The sequence below is a fragment of the Lissotriton vulgaris genome, chromosome 5 (assembly GCF_964263255.1).
Source record: "Lissotriton vulgaris chromosome 5, aLisVul1.2, whole genome shotgun sequence".
Lineage (NCBI taxonomy): Eukaryota > Metazoa > Chordata > Amphibia > Caudata > Salamandridae > Lissotriton > Lissotriton vulgaris.
Window position 1 is genome coordinate 1,846,298,304 of NC_141693.1, and position 17,080 is coordinate 1,846,315,383.

Consider the following 17,080-nt stretch of genomic DNA (forward strand, 5'->3'; position numbering starts at 1 on the left):
TTTCCAGTGGTCGTGCATAGCTGTGTGGTGTTAGCAGCTTCTGTTTCTTAGTGATCCTGTACACGCCCTGCGTCCATAAGATGGGGGAGGTGTGGGTAGTGAACTCCAGTGAGCTGCAGCACTGTTCATATTCTTTATTATTGGGACTGGAATGCCCCACGTGGTACAGGGGCAAGCACCGGGCTGTTCTAGCGTGTAGCCTGGCTGTTTTACTATGTCAGTAAAACTTTAATGTGACCAGGCCTTTTTCCCTTCAGTGCAAAAGAGAATGTAGTCCGACTATTCTTGTGCAAAGGTCTGTTTGATTACCCCCCAAATCTTGCGTGACATCTTGGGTGCATGTTGTGTGGCGTTTTTATGGTGCCAGTGGTCCATTATGCATGCTCCTGGCACAAAATGTAGGGTGTGGACAGGTCCGTCTCATTCTATGACTGGAGCGAGAGATGGTGAGGCTAAGTTGAACCAAGTTTGGACCTTGCTTTAATTTCATATATATTCCGATGTGTCCACTCGTCCTGCTTGTTCTTTGGCCGACATCTAGCTTTCCTTGTCGTTGCTTGGGTACATGGTGAACACAGTATGGCCTGGGTTGTTCTATCTGACCGCATCCTTTCTCTTAGGTGTTAAAAGAAGCTGACGTGGTCCTGGAGGTGCTGGATGCCAGAGATCCCCTTGGCTGCAGGTGCCCTCAGGTGGAGCAGGCAGTTCTACATGCTTCCGGAAGCAAGAAGCTGGTCTTTATTTTAAATAAAATTGTTGGGTAGAATTCCTGAACATGTAGTGTTTCCGAGTGATCATATGCACACGCATGTGTTCGTGTGGTTAGCAGCTTGCGTTTTCTCAATGATCCTATGCACGCGTTTTCCAGTGGTCGTGCATAGCTGTGTGATGTTAGCAGCTTCTGTTTCTTAGTGATCCTGTACACGCCCTGCGTCCATAGGGTGTTAGCTGCTCACGTTTCCCACTGATACGGTATGTCGGTGTTCGTGTGGTGTCAGTGTCCATGTTTGCGTGTCTGATTTACCAAATAGAGATGGTTCATGTGTGTTGCACTCGATTGCATCGAACTGTAGGTGTAAATGTAGCTTTATGAGAGAGATGATGACACTGAAAATGGTCTGAAAATCCACTGAAGACCGTCAGATCCAACTCTGATCTCTCAAGATCTCCATAATGCAGTGTCCACTGTTTACTTTTGAGCACCAAGTGTGCATTTTGTCATAGGTTTGAAGCAAACCCAAAAGAAGTGGTGTGGTAGGATTCATCCTTAAAAGTTCACATTTAGTCCGCTTGCACTCCGACTGTGTTCCATATTTTTCTCTCATAGATATGATCACAATAAAGCGTCTCTTTAAACATTTATTTCTGTATTTATGGGATATAAGATTTTGCCTTTCTGCCCGTCTTAATTTGCTGCTCCCCATGGTCACTGTTTGCGTGGAATTCCCCAGTCACTGTTCCTTCACGAGACCGTCCTCTGGGGCACAGATGGCTCCCTCCGAACTCCAGATACAAAGGGCAGCCGGCACTCCTAGAGCAGAACGGGGCGAGGGTCAAGTTTGTTGGTGCTTTGGGATGTTTAAAAAATGAAGAAAACAGTAAACCAGTAGAAGGGTAGATGTGAAAGAAGGAGAGGTGAGGAGTGTTAAAAGCACCCTGTGCCGCTGTATTTCTACGTAGGGCTCTGCCTTCGCAGAGGTTTTCATGGCTCTCGTGGACACCCTTGGTTTGTGTGTTTCCTGCCCTTTCCTGTGACCCCGTTGATTTTCTGTTGAAGTTTTTTCTGGGGGCCTACTGAGGGAAGGAGTGGGATGTGTCAGCCTTCCTGCACCCAGCACACTACTCGCACTAACTATCACACTCTCACAGACTCTCCCTCTCTCACACTCTCACTAACACTCTCACAAACTCTCACTCTCTCACTGACACTCTCACTCACACTAACACTCACTGACTCACTCACACTAACTCTCTCACTCACACTGACTCTCACTCACACTGACTCTGACTCCCACTGGTTCTCTCACTATCACTGACAGACTATCCCACTTTCTCACTCACTACCAGACTGTCACTACCAGACTCTCACTGACTGACACTCCCACTCACTAACTCACTCACTCACTGTCCAGACTCTCACTGACCGACTCACCCACTCTCACTCACTAACTGACTCTCTCACTCACTGACTGACTCGCCCACTCATTCTCACTAACTGACTCATTCACTCACTCTCAACACATATTGAAGTACAAATGCAATAGGTGTCACATTTGCGAAAGTTATAACTATTGGCATTGTCATACACAATGCCAAAAACTCAAACTTTAATGCTGTAAGACCTATTGCATTGTAAATGCTTGTTGTTATGTTGTGAAGGAATGAGGAGAACCAATTTAGTACTGTACCATCCGGTGTTCCAGTAGCTTAAGAAGTGTATCCTGTTTGACCGTATCAAAAGCAGATAATAGGTCAAGGATGATCAGAAGCAAGAGTCGTCTAGCATTCATAGAGCATCGTCTATAATGTGAGTAATAGCAGATTCTGTGCTTTGCCTCTGACCAAAGCCTGATTGGAATTGGTCAAGCAAGTGGAATTGTTTGATGTGGCTACATAGCTGGGTGTGTACAAATTTCTCTAATAGCTTAGCCAGAATGGGGATATTGGAAATTGGGTTGAAATTACGGGGGTTAGTGTGGTCTGCAGTCGGTTTTTTAAGGATGGGGACGACCTGCACCGATTTAAGGCATTCTGGAATCGTACCTTGGAGCAGAGGGGCGTTAATTGTCCTTACTTCCTCTTTGGACGAGGATAATCTGATTTCCTTGAAGAGGTTCGATGGTAAGGGATTGCTGAAATGGTTGGATGGTTTCAGAGAGGCCAGTGTTTTGCGAAAGGTGCTTTCGTCCAGGGTTTGGGAAATGTTTATATTAATTTCCTTCCTCTCCCGAGTAATACTTGCCCTCTTCAGTAGAGTTTTATAGAGCAACTGAGTTGTACGTACAGAGGTCAGAGTTGTTGCTGAAGTAAGCTCATTTGAATACACATTTTGGACTAGCAGCAGGGAATTAAAACCGGATGTATGACGGTACGACGCCTACCGTCACATGCGTGCTTTTACAACGCGTCTTTAACAACGCAAGTCGTTACAACGACTTGCGTTGGGGGGCGCTGATAGTGAATAGTATAATTTACTATTCTAACACCAGTCCCCGTGGATACTAGGGAAGGTGTTGGAATAGTAAATATACTATTCTTTATCCTCTAGCGCCCTCCAGCGCAAGTCATGGTTACGACTTGCGTTGTAACGGACGCGTTGTAAAAGTACTGCGGAGAAAAATCTGCGTCGAAAAGGATGTTCCCCATTAAAACCTTACATGGGACATTTGAGAAGGGTGGCTTAAACCTGGCAGGTTGCAGCCCAAAACTCTGGCTTTGGATGATCTTCCCCTTGATCGCATATGGTTGTTTCTCCCATCTGTGATGGAGGCTTAAAGGCTTCTCATAGAGACATTTGGGAAATGGCTTTGTCACCTAGTCCTTCAATTTCTGATGCATATTATTGTTTCCATGTGACAAGCCCAGTGAAATGAAGTGAGTGATGTGGACGTTGTGCAATCTGCCTCTCACTCAGTTTCTCTGGATAGATTACATTTTTGAATGTGCACTGAATGTTTGGCCTCCCATGATACGTTTTGTTCAATTTTACTGAATGCTGATTCCTTTTTAGTAAGGAATGTGATGAGGAAGAGGGACAATGATGGCAAGAGCCCAATTAATTTACTGGTAATTTTCATTACCCTCAGCCTTATTTTCTTTTTTGCAAAAGTGCTCATGGCTCTACTCGCCTTCTCTTCTAGGCTGGCTTTTACAGCCTGTGAGATCTTATAGGTTGTAGGAAGGGGTCCCTAAAAGGACACTTAAGTGTGGGGTTAATAGACAGCTGGGTACCTGTACTGCCACACTGAATTTAGTAAGAACTTTGACGAGAAAGTGCAGGTCTCCGAGCTAAGAAGGTTGCCAGAGAGTAATTGGCGCTTTCTCAAAGTTCCATTAGCAGCTCTCAAAAAATGTAGTGAGGTAAGTACCAAAATAATTATTTTATCTCTTTGGTATTGATGGGAAGGCCTATAAAGGCGACATAATCGCCTTCAGCTCCATGACACTGATGCAGAATTACATGTTTTATTTACCTGGACCACAGCAACTGAATAAAAGGGCTATCCTTGGCTGGTCTGCTGCAGAGGGTATGCCTCTACCACACTATGTTAAAGACACAAAACCAACAAATCAACTTGTGACAGAGTCAGAGAGACTGCCTCTGGCTTGGTGGCCATACTTAATTTCATGAAGGGCTTACACCAGAATCAGCCCTGGGATTGTTATGAAAGGGGATCACTGGGGTACATGCAGCGAAAGCTTTTTACACAACAGTGTTACATGCTTATCAAGGCAGCGTCCAGTAGGAGTTGGTGTTGGCCATGGGAGTCTCAATGTTGGCTCAGCCTCTTTTGTGGATGGTACAGGAACTTTGGATTGCAATTGTAATATCTTTGGACTCCTGAGCACTTTGTGAATTTTTGTTCACTATCCCGGCTTGGTTTTCTGGAGAACGTCATCTGTGGAGGAGACATAGGCTCAGATTCTTTCTATCCAATGTTTGACCAATCACATTGTCTTGCGTTAAAAGCTTCAAGTTTAAGACTTCAATTTGGGCTTATTATTGCATGGAAACTTGCCACTGCTCTAATACCAGCAGATGCTCCAGTGGGACACCTGTTCGTTTAAAGTTTTCATTTTTTTGCCCAATGTAGGCATGACTCAAAGTTCCTCTACCTGCTCCTTGGCTTGGTGAGTTGAGGGGTGTATCTGGCCAACTCGTTTTTTTTTTTTTTCACAACAATTTTATTGATAAAGATGAGCATATGAATTAAAGTGGCATCCCACATTCAGGACGATACCACCAGACAATGTAGTTACAATCACAATATAAATCTGAGCGTTGAAACAATGAACCAACGGAATCAAGGATACACGAACGTATTAACCTCACCTTCATCTTTTCAAGAATCTACCCACCCAACTCCCTGAGCCCTCCCTCAACCCTCCCTAACCCCATGCATGTGTGTGTGAACCGTATAGACGGAAGCTCTTGGCGTGTCAAGTGTGTGTGTGGGAATGGGTTTCACAGGAGCATACAGGGCTATATGTTCTCCTCTGGTTCCGCCGGGGGGTCCAGTGTCAAACCTCTGTAGTCCGCCCACCTCTTCCATATCTTGAAATGTTTACGAGGGCATCCTCGTGCCTCAAAGATTGGCCTCTCCAGACCCATACAAAAGTCTAAACCAGCTTTCCATGCAGTCAAGGGGGGGGGGGCCTCACATCCTTCCATGCTCGGGCCATGTCTCTTTTGGCTACCATCAGCCCCAGGAGGAGCAGGTGTCGCTTATAGATATTACCACCAACCCCTTCCAGGATGTGCAATAGACCCAGGCGGTGGGTACGGGGAAGGGTCCAGCCCAGCACCTCCGACAGACAGCCCCATACACCCCTCCAGAAGCCAACTAGTTTGGAGCACGACCACACTGTGTGGAGCAACGTACCCACCTCCGCCCCACATCTCAGACACTCCGGGGACCCAATCAGGCCCGCCCTCCACAGACGCTCTCGGGTGTAGTAGGCCCTGTGTAGAATCTTGAACTGTATAAGGCGAAACCGTATCGCTATAGCCGCCCCCCTCGGGGATTCTAATGCCTCTCGCCAATCATCCTCATCTAGTGGTCCTATGTCTGCCTCCCAGTTCGCCTTCAGCGGAAGAAGGGTGGATGAGCAATGTGTGACCATGGTCTGGTAAATGCGCGATACTTTTTTGTCCCCAAGGTCGCCCATGAAGACCTTCGCCTCGATCGGGCTGAATTCCGGGAGTGAGTCAAGATTGGTTATACTGGGCGTCAATGCATGTCGGAGTTGTAAATAGCGAAAAAATTGAGATTGGTGTATATCAAATTCGGCGCTAAGGGCCTGAAAGGACTTAAGAGTCGTCCCGGACATCACATGGCCGAGCTGCGAAATGCCTATTGAGTCCCAGCCATCAAAGCCTGATAACTTAGATAGTTCTGGTAGTAGTCCGTTGTGCCACAACGGTGTTTCCGCGGTCAGTCTACCCCACCAACCCATGCGACGCAGGGCCTGCCGCCATATCGCAAAGACTGGCCAACTCGTTTTAACATCTGTTTTGTTTGGGATTTTTCACAAAGGTTTTTTCTTAATCTTGGATGAGTAGTCAGTCTGGGAGCTAGTTGATGCTGTGTACTTCTTGTCCAGTGGTAGCAGTCATTTGCAGACTAAAGATTTCCTGATTGACTAGTGAAATCTTCCAAGGAACCTCATGAAATCCTTGTTGGAAGAACAATTGTGTGGGTTACTACTGCCAGTATCGAGATACCAGTGTTGACAAATCAAAACCCATGGTGCCGCATGAAGCGATTGGACTTGCTGCTACTGAAACCACACAAGCCCAAGATAGAGCCACACATACCATTGACTTCACCTTTAAACTTCAGGCCAACCTGGTGGTTTGAGTGGTTCTCTTAGTCTGCATGTGTTGGAGCAGACCTGGGTTGAGGTTGTCATCGGAAACGAGAGCTACAAGAAAGTGAATAAGGATTATATATCTGCTTGGGATTGGCCCGGGATGATAGCAGTCCTAAATCATGCCCATGTTTGCTTTATATGTTGTACATAAAATGCATGCCACTTGAAGATTTCACAGGTTAATTTGGAGAGCGCTGTGTTGGCTGCAAACCTTTTTCTGAGAATCTGAGGGCCAGGTCAGCAGAAAATAAGGATGTGGTTGTATCAAGAGTAAAACATTGCAGGGAGGTGGAGGGGGTTGCATCTTATACCCTGCTGTCAGCCAAGCTCCTTGTACAAAATAACAGGAGTAGAAACCCGTCAACCTTGTTGGGATTGGGGTAGAGAACTATATATACTGAACAATATCCCAACTGGTATGATTTGTAGACAGTTAGTAAGGATATGAATACAACATTATCCAAGGAGGAACAAGGAGACTCTATTTAATTGTCACATGTGCTCAAGGCATCATTTTTATCAACATTTTTGAAAATTGGGAAAGTACAATTACAATTTATATCAGCACTGCAATTTACAAATAAAAAATAGTAGCAACCCAAAGTTGTACAAGGTGCACGAGTGCAAAAGTGAGTGACACTACGGCGACACAAGTGACAGTGTGATCAGTGTGGGTGGCGCAAGGTGTTTTGTGGATAGATATATACAGTGAGTAAAAACAAAGTGGTTTCTAAACGATTCAGAATGGTTATTTTTCGTTTTTCATTCTTTGCGAAAACCACTGTGTGAGGGGCGCCTAAAGTCTTGCTGAATAGTCGACGGCGTTTCGATCCGTTAGAATTGGGATCATCTTCAGGACTGTATGGGTTGGTAGCAGTGCGTGTAATGCCACTGGTCGGCAGTAATGGTGAGCCGATCTGTGGGGCTGCTCCGCTGGAGCTGGAACAGTACGGGTGCCTCGTGGGTCGTCCCGTGTCAATATCGCTGGAGAGTCGATAGTACCTTCATAGGTACTTCGTGGGCATTAGAGCATGAACAAAGCGCCGATTTGTTATTGAAGAAATTCAAAGGGGACCTCCCGGTACCGCGTGGTCCGGGGGTAGTTGAGACCGATCCAAGCGTGATCGGTGGGGTGGGGAGACTCAATCTATCCTCGTGGAAGAGACGAACGAGTGAAGCGCTGTCCAGGCTGTACTGTTCCAGCTCCAGCGGCGTGTACTCTTGCTCCGGAACCACCCAGTAAATCCCTTGTTTGGCTAGGCATGCGGAGTGGAATGTTTTAAAGTTTGTGAGGTTGAGCCCCCCAAGATTCTTGTTGAGTCTGAGTTTCTGCAGGCTTATCCTGGGCTTTTTATTCCTCCATATGAATATGTTAATAAGCTTATCTAGCTGTTTGTGGAAGTCATCTGTTGCTATGAGCGGGAGCACACTGAGCGTATAGTTAACCATGGGAGTTATCATCATTGTAATTGATTCAACCCTTCCCCACCAACTGATGAATCTCGGTGACCATGTGTCTAGTTTCCATTTTATTTTCTTCAGTAGCGTGGTTTCATTATGATCCAGGGTGGATTTAAGGTCTCTGCCAAAGTATAGGCAGAGATACTTCAGGAACTTATTTTGCCAAGTCAGCCCTGAGTCCCCTAGGATTGTTTTGGCAGTGTGGACATTCATTGGTTTGCATTCCGACTTGTCCCTATTTAGCTTGTATGCTGAGACCTGCGCATATTCCTCGATGGTGGACATTAGGGCTGTTATGGATGGGCCTGGATCCTCTGTTGTGATCAGTATGTCGTCAGCATATGCCGTTAGTTTGACCGTGGTCCCTCGAATCGGAATGCCTTTTATTTCTGCATTGTCCCTGATCATGGCCAGCAGCGGTTTGAGTGCTAGAAGAAAGAGGGCAGTGGACAGAGGGCATCCCTGTCATAAAAAAGCCGGTCTTCTCACAGTCTCACCTGAAAGACGACCTTTATTAAGAACATGGAACACGCATGTTTTTCCCACTTTATGTAGGCATTTGCCATTTCTTACAACATGACCCTTGACTGAGTGTACCAGTGCTTGCGTTAATGCTGTTGTGTATAGTTTCTTCCAGATAGCGGATCTAAAGGACCACAGACTTAAAAGTCCCCAATGTAGCCCCACATCCACAGTCTCAGCCTTCTGTGGTCAGAATCAGAGGATCCAGATTATATAGCAGGAAGCCTGTAGCCATGTCAGTAGAAGCCCGCTACCACTGTATTGCATCTGAAATCTTTCGTGCCAGAATGTATTTTGTAAAGGGACCCAAATAAAAATAGGATAAAGGATCCACAAACATCCATTCGTCCTGCAGTTAAGTGATAGTTCAAGAACATGGCCATAAGATAGATCTTTTGTAGGAATTTTCCAGTTTTATATCTTCCCGAATACCAAGATCATTAGTGCAGATTTGCACCCTGGAGGGAAGAAACTGAAAATAGCAATGGAGTAGTAAATCTGCAATCTCCAGCAACCCCATATTTTCTTATTTATTTATTTATTTACTTACTTATTTATCTATTTGTGTTAGTGTTCTGCAGAATGCTGATTGCCATCTTACCATAACGTCAGAGTGCCAACAGGTACCTAAATAAAAAGGAACAAAAGCAAATGCATTGTTAGGATAATTACCAGATTATTAGTCGCCAGTCAGGTAGGTGTGTCGTTACTTCTGTCATGATAAATGACTAAATTAAAAAAGTTTTTTTTTAGCAGTTTCTTGGTACCTAAATGAAAGGAACAAAAGCATATGCATTGATAGGATAATTACCAGATCGCCAGTCAGGTAGGTGTGTCGTTACTTCTGTCATGATAAATGACTAAGTTACAAAAGGTTTTTTTTGTACGCGGATGATGTCCTGTTTTTCTACTAACATTAATAGGTCGGGACCGCGTATTTTAGAGATTATGCAAATCTTTGGTGAAACATCTGGTCTTTACCTGAATCCGTGTAAATCCACGCTGTGGGCGCTGGGATACCGTGCGGGAATTGGACCATGGGTGTCCACGTTGCAGGTGGCGGTGGGTGGCCTTCAGTATCTAGGAGTGTTCCTCTCTGAATCTCCCATGGTCTCCTGGGAGCGCAACATCGTGCCGGTCTGGGATCGGGTTCGAACAGAGATGAAGACGTGGTCCCCTATGCCCCTTACTATTTATGGCCGGTCAGCAATTTTTAAGATGGTTGCCCTCCCACGCCTGCTATACCAATTGCAGAACCACCCTTATCCCATTTCACCTCATTGATTTAAGCAAGTCAATTCGGTGCTGGGGCACTTTCTTTGGGTGGTGGGTGCAGTGGGGGTTGCATTACGCACCTGCTTTTTATCAACATACTGTGGTGGGCTGGCAACGTCCTATCTCCTGTCGTACTATCAGGCCTCCCATCTTTTGATCCTGAATGAATGGTGGTATGGGGATAGGGGGGAGCCTGCTTATGCTCTTGAACGCTATCTTATGGGGTCCGACACTCTTCACACTATTTTATATTCGGCGGGGTTGAGGAAGCAGTTGCCACAGGCTACACAGGTGGTATTTCAGGTCTGGAGGCAGGCGCTGCGTCGCAAGGGATGGTGGGGCACATTAACAGAGGAGACCCCAATATGACATAATGGTCGATTGCCTGTGCTAGCGTCCCTACAGGGCTTTCGAGGATGGAATTGCATAGGGATCTCGACGCTGGGTAATGTTATGACAGGCACGGCCCTTAAATCATTTCAGGACCTTAGTGAGGAATATGGCATGCCTCGTACCCAATTTTTCAAATATTTACAATTCCGCCATGCCATTGCACCTAGTTTGGAGGGACTTTACTCCTTACCTGAATTTAGTCCACTAGAGGCGAAGGTATTTATGGGGGATTTGGAGGATAAGAAAATATCCCGCATTTACCAAACTCTTGTTACACATTGCTCCTCCGCCCTGCACACATTGAGGGAATCTTGGTTAGGGGATGTTGGAACATTGGAAGAAGAAGATTGGCTGGAAGCCCTTGAAGCCCCTCGTGGGGCAGCCATAGCAATGCGCCTACGACTCATCCAATTCAAATATCTTCATAGAACTTATTACACTAGGGAGAGACTGTGGCGGGCGGGTCTGATTGCGTCCCCTGATTGTTTGAGGTGCGGGCAGGAGGTGGGCACCCTACTTCACACGGTGTGGAGCTGTAGTGCCTTAGTTAGGTTCTGGAAAGGAGTGTGGGACTGTTTGTCTGAGGTGTTGGGATGGGAACTTCCACGTACCCCACGATTAGGCCTCTTACATGTACTAGAGGGGGTGGGGGGTAATATATACATCTGCTGCTGTTGGGCCTCACCATTGCCAAGAGAGATGTGGCTCAAGCTTGAAAAGATATACGGGCACCTCCAGTGGTGGTGTGGAAGAAGGGGCTGGATTTTTGTATGGGGTTGGAGCGTCCTATTTTTGAGGCTCGGGCTGCCCTAGCAAGCACTACAAAATATAGAGGAGGTGGGCGGAATATAGAGGTCTATGGTTAGAACCACCGGCAGAACGTGAAAATAGCTTGGGGATAGAATAGGGGGCCGAAATGGAGGAACTGTAGACATGGTTCTGTATGTGAAACTGTTTGAGAATGAGACGGTATTGTGTAGTGGGCTAAGGAGGGATCCGGGAGGGGGGAGTTGGTAGAGGGGGGGTTTGGGGACAGGGAGGGTGGGAAGCCAAAAGGCGTATAGATTGCCAATAATTTGATGCTGTTGATTTGTTTGCAGTTTTCTCCTGATTGTGGAGAGCTGCACGATGTGTGCAATCGCTCAATAAAATTTGTTTTGAAAAAAATATATATAGTTTTTTTGTAGCAGTTTCTTGAATCATAGATCATTGGGTTGGTTCAGTACTGAGTTGAGGGTACAGAGTGTTTAAGACTTTTACCAGGAATCACTTCCATGTTTCCTTCAGTTGAAAGGGCGTGTTAGAACCAGGTGAGATAGTGCTGACAGAAGGTTTCTAGTCGGGATATAGTGCAGAGCCAGTTTTTATAAATATGATGGGCCCCCATGCCAGTTGGATCTTATGAATGATGCTGAGAGACTTGAATTTAATCCTAGGATCAACTAGGAGGCAATAGAGTGCCGCCCATTCCGAACATGGATTTAAAGGTAGGCTTCTTCAAGTTCCATGAGGGTCTGGAGTGCACAGTAGAGGACTGGCGGGTGTCCATTTAGAATTCGATCTGCCATGTGTAAATTTTCACCCCTTTCAGTTTCATTCTGTCTGTTTGACATATTGTTTCATGCGTGCCCCCACATCACATACCTGCAACCTTTAGATCAATGTTGTTCTCTGCTCTTTCTTACCTGTGCTCATATGCTCCTCGCGTGTCTTTTCTCTTTGGTTTATGGTTGTATGATTACAGCTTGATTAAATTAATGTTTGCACTGTGGAAACGTTTACAATGCATAGGAAAGCATAAGCAGTAAACATAGTTCAAGATGCCTCAGGTTAAGGAAAAAAAAATATTACCTAATCACAAAGAAAACGGTATTGTGAAACAGGATATCCCATTGAAAATGACAGTACACAATGTGACATTACACCAAAGTTGCACAACTATATTAGAGGAACCAAAGTGAAGAAGCAGAGGAAGGGTGGGGTCCATAACCAGCCCCAGTCAAAGGACGCAAACATTAAAACGTTGACATTCTGCATTGGCCTGTTCCTGGGCCTCTGTTACTGTGTTTCTAATGAATATTGCTAACTACAGATTCCTTGCCTTTAGAAAATGCTCAGGTGCCAGACTAGATCCAGAGAAATCTTCCAGCAGTTTCTCCTGTACGTTGCACCGTATGGTTCAGCAGTAACTCTGTTCCACGGTGTGAGGGATGGAGTGAAGCTGCATATAGACACCATCCCTGTGCACTGAAATCAGTAACTCTTTTCCCCTTCAACGTGGATCTGGAGTTCTGCCCCCAATTTAGTCCGTTTTTAAACAGCTCTAAAACTTTCAAAACAATGTGCTAGGGAACAATATCTCCACCAAAAAAACGACAAGGTTCACACTGTGCTGAGACTGTAGGATGCGTATGTCCGGAACGGCACACGGTATATCTGTGGTGCTTGGTCTCCGGGCACAACATGTTATGCGAGAAGTGTACCCTCAGAGGCCCCGAAGTGATATGGGAGCTGAAACGCTATGTCGGCGAGCAGATGAAGAGGTTGTGGTGGAAGCATTGGTCCCAGACACAAGTCTTGTACCTGGTCATGGTCACGGTCTCAAGGCTGCTCGCGTGAAAAATCTACTTCCTAATCAAAGTCTAGGTATAATCGCAAGTAAGCCAATTGGGACTCAAGCCTATCTTGCCACCTGTAGTCTAGCAAGAAGAATCAAGGATGTCAATCTATCGCTCACACCCCTCCAGTGTCTTTTGCATCCAAACCAATCCTGCAGTTCATCCCCGTACACCCCACATTTCCTGGGCATTCAGCAACCTGTAGGAGACAACACTCTTGAGTGGGCAATGCTGCAGATTTTCTGGCCCCACAGAGCTGTAAGGGGCTACAGTCGTACTTCTGGTTGGCCCGCCCTTATCCTGACTGTTCCCATGGGGTCTTTACTGGGCCATGTGGTTTCTTCTGCGCTGACATCGACTCTACCTGTGCAGCTTGGCGGTGCAATCCTGATGCCAATATCTGACCCAGAGCCAACGTCACCTCAATCCAGGCTTGTACTGTGCTATAAAGTCACAAAAGCGTATCCAATGATTATAGATCCTGATTCCAATCCAAAACCTCTGCCCTGAAGCCAGCAGAGGGTTCACCATTTCTGATTCTTATTTAAACCAATTGCAAGATGCACTACATGTACTTCAAGGCATTGATGATGTTAGGATTCTCCCCATACATTATACTATGGATTAACTTGTATCTAGTGTGCTTGACACAGCGCAAGAAATTGATCTAGACTCACCACCTGTGCCACCTATGTAAAGTGCTTCATTTGCAGTGGTGGTTCACAGGACAGTTGAGGCACTTACATTGAAGTGGCCCACTTTAGTGAAAAACACTTCCAGTTGTATTGACTGAGATTCTTCAATCAGAAAGAGCGTTACTGAAGGTAAGTAACATGTTTGTGTTTTTGTCATTTAATTATAATGTCCTCTGCGGAATAGGAAGTTCGGAAGGAGTCAGTCACACTTGCACAACAAGTGCTTCTGTATTGTGGTTTGCACAGTTCTGAAATGCTACATTCATTCCTCTTCTTCACTAGAGTTCTAGGCAGCTTTACTAGTGAGAACTGAGCCAAAGAGGCTGACTTTGAAGCCACCTGCCCACCATCGGGGAGAGGACCAACCAAACCCTCACAACTGGTGATGTGCTGCATGAAACCACGTGAAACACATCCAGTAAAGAACTACAGCTATCAAATAATGCAAAAACTGCAAGTGGAAACAAGGTCTGAACAAACAAGAAACAAAGTGCTGTTGATGGATCATCTTCCAGAAAGGAATGAATTGTTTGTTTTGGTTTAGGTGCCTACATCGTTCAGGTGTCTGGACTACACCTGAGCGGAAAGGATCAGACACTGCGGGGCCTAAAAGGGCAGGAAAATGTATGGAAGGAATACATCACTGAAAGTAAGTTTAGAACACATCTGTTACAACGGAATCGGCTCAAAGCTGTGAAGATCTCACTGGAAGAAGGTGCTGGTCTATCTTTGCTGAGAGGTGCAGGGGAGTGATCTCCATCATATGGAGGTCAGTACACAGAGGCAGAGGCCATCAGTTCGCGCTCTGAAACCTGCGGCAAACGAGAGGCCTTCTGAAAGTACTTTGAGAGGTCCGGCCAGGCTCCATTAGTGTTCAGTGTGGTTTCCCTAGACATGTGCAATGTGTCATTAACCATTAGTGCAGGCTTTCATTTGGTGAAAATTACATTGATGGGGAGAGCATTCATAAGTGTATGTTTTATGTTTGTCTCTGTTCGTCCCTTCCTGCCCCCTGAACTGCACTCGAGGAGCAGTGGTTCAAGAGAGGGGACCCATTCATACATGTACCCAGCGCCTCGTGCCAGCCGCCTCTCTTGTGCAGCATGTGATGTTGAGCTTTTCTGGGCAAGCGAATCGCACAGTGTGTTTCTCTGTCCTCAAAATGTGTTTTCATTACCAGTTATATGTGTATCGATGTTGTGCAGAAAATGCTTCTAGAATAATGGGCCTTTCATCAACCAGCAGCATGGTGCTACCTACTGTGTGTATTCAACTGCGTAAATCCGCCCCTCGTAAAAACAATTGTGTCTAACCATAAGAGTTTCCACAACCCACCACACACTGCCACCTGATGTGTTTACCACAATGCTACCAAAATCTGCAAGCTCTGAATTCAGTGCAGTCTGCAGCTCTGAATTCCACTCTGCCCTATTGTGATAGAATTAGATGATATTTATTTAATAGAAATTACTATAAAAGAGTTGTACTACTGACATTCTGTAATGTCTAGGGCAGTAACTACACCCCCCATATACTACTGACATCCTGGCATGACTACGGCAAGTCACTTCTCACCACATATAATACCCCCGTCTTTGGAGGGGGTAGGGAACCATTCATAGGGCTCTCGCAAGCCCCTAGGATCTTTATCCCCAACTGATCAGGGGAGGAGTTTACACTGGTCACAAATAGATGCTAAGGCTTTTACTCATACTTTTTGCAGACTGCCAGCAAGAGTTACACACCTGCTTGTGTGGAAAAACAGCCAATCTCTAACGAATACCCAGGCGGTTTGGCGCAAGACGCCTCTAATTCCCAATATTGATAGTTACCAAAATAAAGAGACAGGCGCTGGGAACTGGAAAGCAAGAACAGGTTTATTGCTCCAGAGGAGAACATGTCAGGTCTGACACAAGGGATGTCTTCAGGAGGTGTTCTAACAACTTCTTCGCTGCTCCCCTTTTTATACAATTTACAGTAACTTTATTGGTGGTCAAACATCCTAGGAATTTCCGCCCCCAGCAGGTTCTCACAGAGTGCCAACAGTTTGTCGTCCCCCACCCGGGTCTTAATTAGTGATGGATATCTCGCAGCTGGACATTCCGACAGGATCTGTAAATGTGTGTGATCGGTCATATCTAAGGGCTATGCAAGTGATAAGATCAAGCATTTCTGTTCGTGCAACAAGTCCTGCTGTGTGGGGGCAATAAACTACGTCCGCAGGGCTTGGTTTACAGCCTGGGACTGGATCGAGTGGCCAAGTGCAGTTGGGGGTTATCAGAAGGGCCTGGAGGATGAAAGGACAAACGTGTTTAGGGAGGAAAGTGGCTCCAGGGTCTTGTCACGAGGACAAGGTTTTATGACCTTAGTGCATTTGGTCATGCTGAATCAGGGCACCGGGGATGGTTGCGAGGTCAGGGTGAATCGTGGGTGACTTGCAAAGCTCGAGATGGCCGCGGCACCTAAAATGGATGCCGTTTACTTGCGGACAATGGCTCTTGTTAGGCAAGATGGCGCCGGTGATGTTCACGTTTGTAAATTGTGATTTAACACTTGGACCCTTTAGCGTATGGCGAGGAGGTTTTAAGTTCTTTTGCCTACATCGCACAGTCGGGCTCTGGTCTATTAACGATTCGTGCTGCTGGTCATCACCTGGATCACCCCTCATTGTTTGACCCCGAGTGCTCTCGGGCCCTCCGCCTCCTGAAGAAAGCCCTGAAGCAGTCTCCTAGCGATAGGGAATGGGTGGCAATTTGCTGTCGAACCTGTAAGGGGGCGCTGAAAGAACAGAGGTACCTGTTACAAAAACAGGCATGTGCTTATCTGATTAAAGCTAGTGAACTGAGGGATACCTCACTCTTTAGGCAAATCATTAATAGTTCTGTTTTTCCGATCCATCAGGGCCTGTCTTAAGTCACCATATCACCCCTGAACAGTGGGTCACCCATTTTGACAGCATATATAATTTTGGCCATCTCAAATGTTCTCGCAATCATATTGCTACCACTCTGGTTGACATTTCGGTCACCTTCTGACTGGAGAAAGTCTATAGGGGCATTGAGGCACTGCCCCGGAACAAGGTGCCAAATCTTTTACAGGACAACATTGAGGTTTGGGCTCTGGTTTTGACACTAGTATTAAACGCTGCAGCGAAGAAAGGGATGCTGCCCTCTACCAAATTATAATAAGCATTTACAATGCAACGGTTTCGCCTTTGCAACAGTTAGAGCTATTGGCATTGTAAATGACAAACGTTTTATTTATGTGTTATTTTTGAAAACAGATAAATAAATGGTATTGTCATTTACAATGCCAATAGCTTAATCTCTCGCAAATGCGTGGCCTATTGCATTTGCACCCACACACACACAGAACCACACAGAGCCACACACACACACAGCCACACGCACCCACCCACCACACAGACCCCCTGCTTTTAAATGATATCGACCCCCACTAACATGCTGTGCCTGGACAATTTATAGATATGTTATGACTAAATATGAAGCTAAAGAGCAAGCC

The 17,080-nt window shown here is 45.9% G+C and overlaps 1 protein-coding gene, 1 long non-coding RNA gene and 1 other non-coding gene across 7 annotated transcripts in view; all 3 read left to right on the forward strand.

Annotated features, from left to right (window-relative positions):
- Positions 1-754, forward strand: part of LOC147717508 (uncharacterized) — an 80,536-nt gene extending 79,782 nt beyond the window's left edge. Inside the window, exon 3 of the long non-coding RNA XR_015296077.1 lies at positions 621-754. This is a non-coding gene — a long non-coding RNA (uncharacterized LOC147717508). The remainder of the gene's footprint in view (positions 1-620) is intronic.
- MLLT6 (MLLT6, PHD finger containing) overlaps positions 1-17,080 on the forward strand; it is a 733,108-nt gene that overhangs the window by 435,447 nt on the left and 280,581 nt on the right. The window lies entirely within an intron of this gene.
- On the forward strand, positions 1,094-1,168 carry LOC147717509 (small nucleolar RNA SNORD19). Its single transcript, XR_015296187.1, has one exon. It is a non-coding gene; the product is annotated as a small nucleolar RNA SNORD19 (small nucleolar RNA).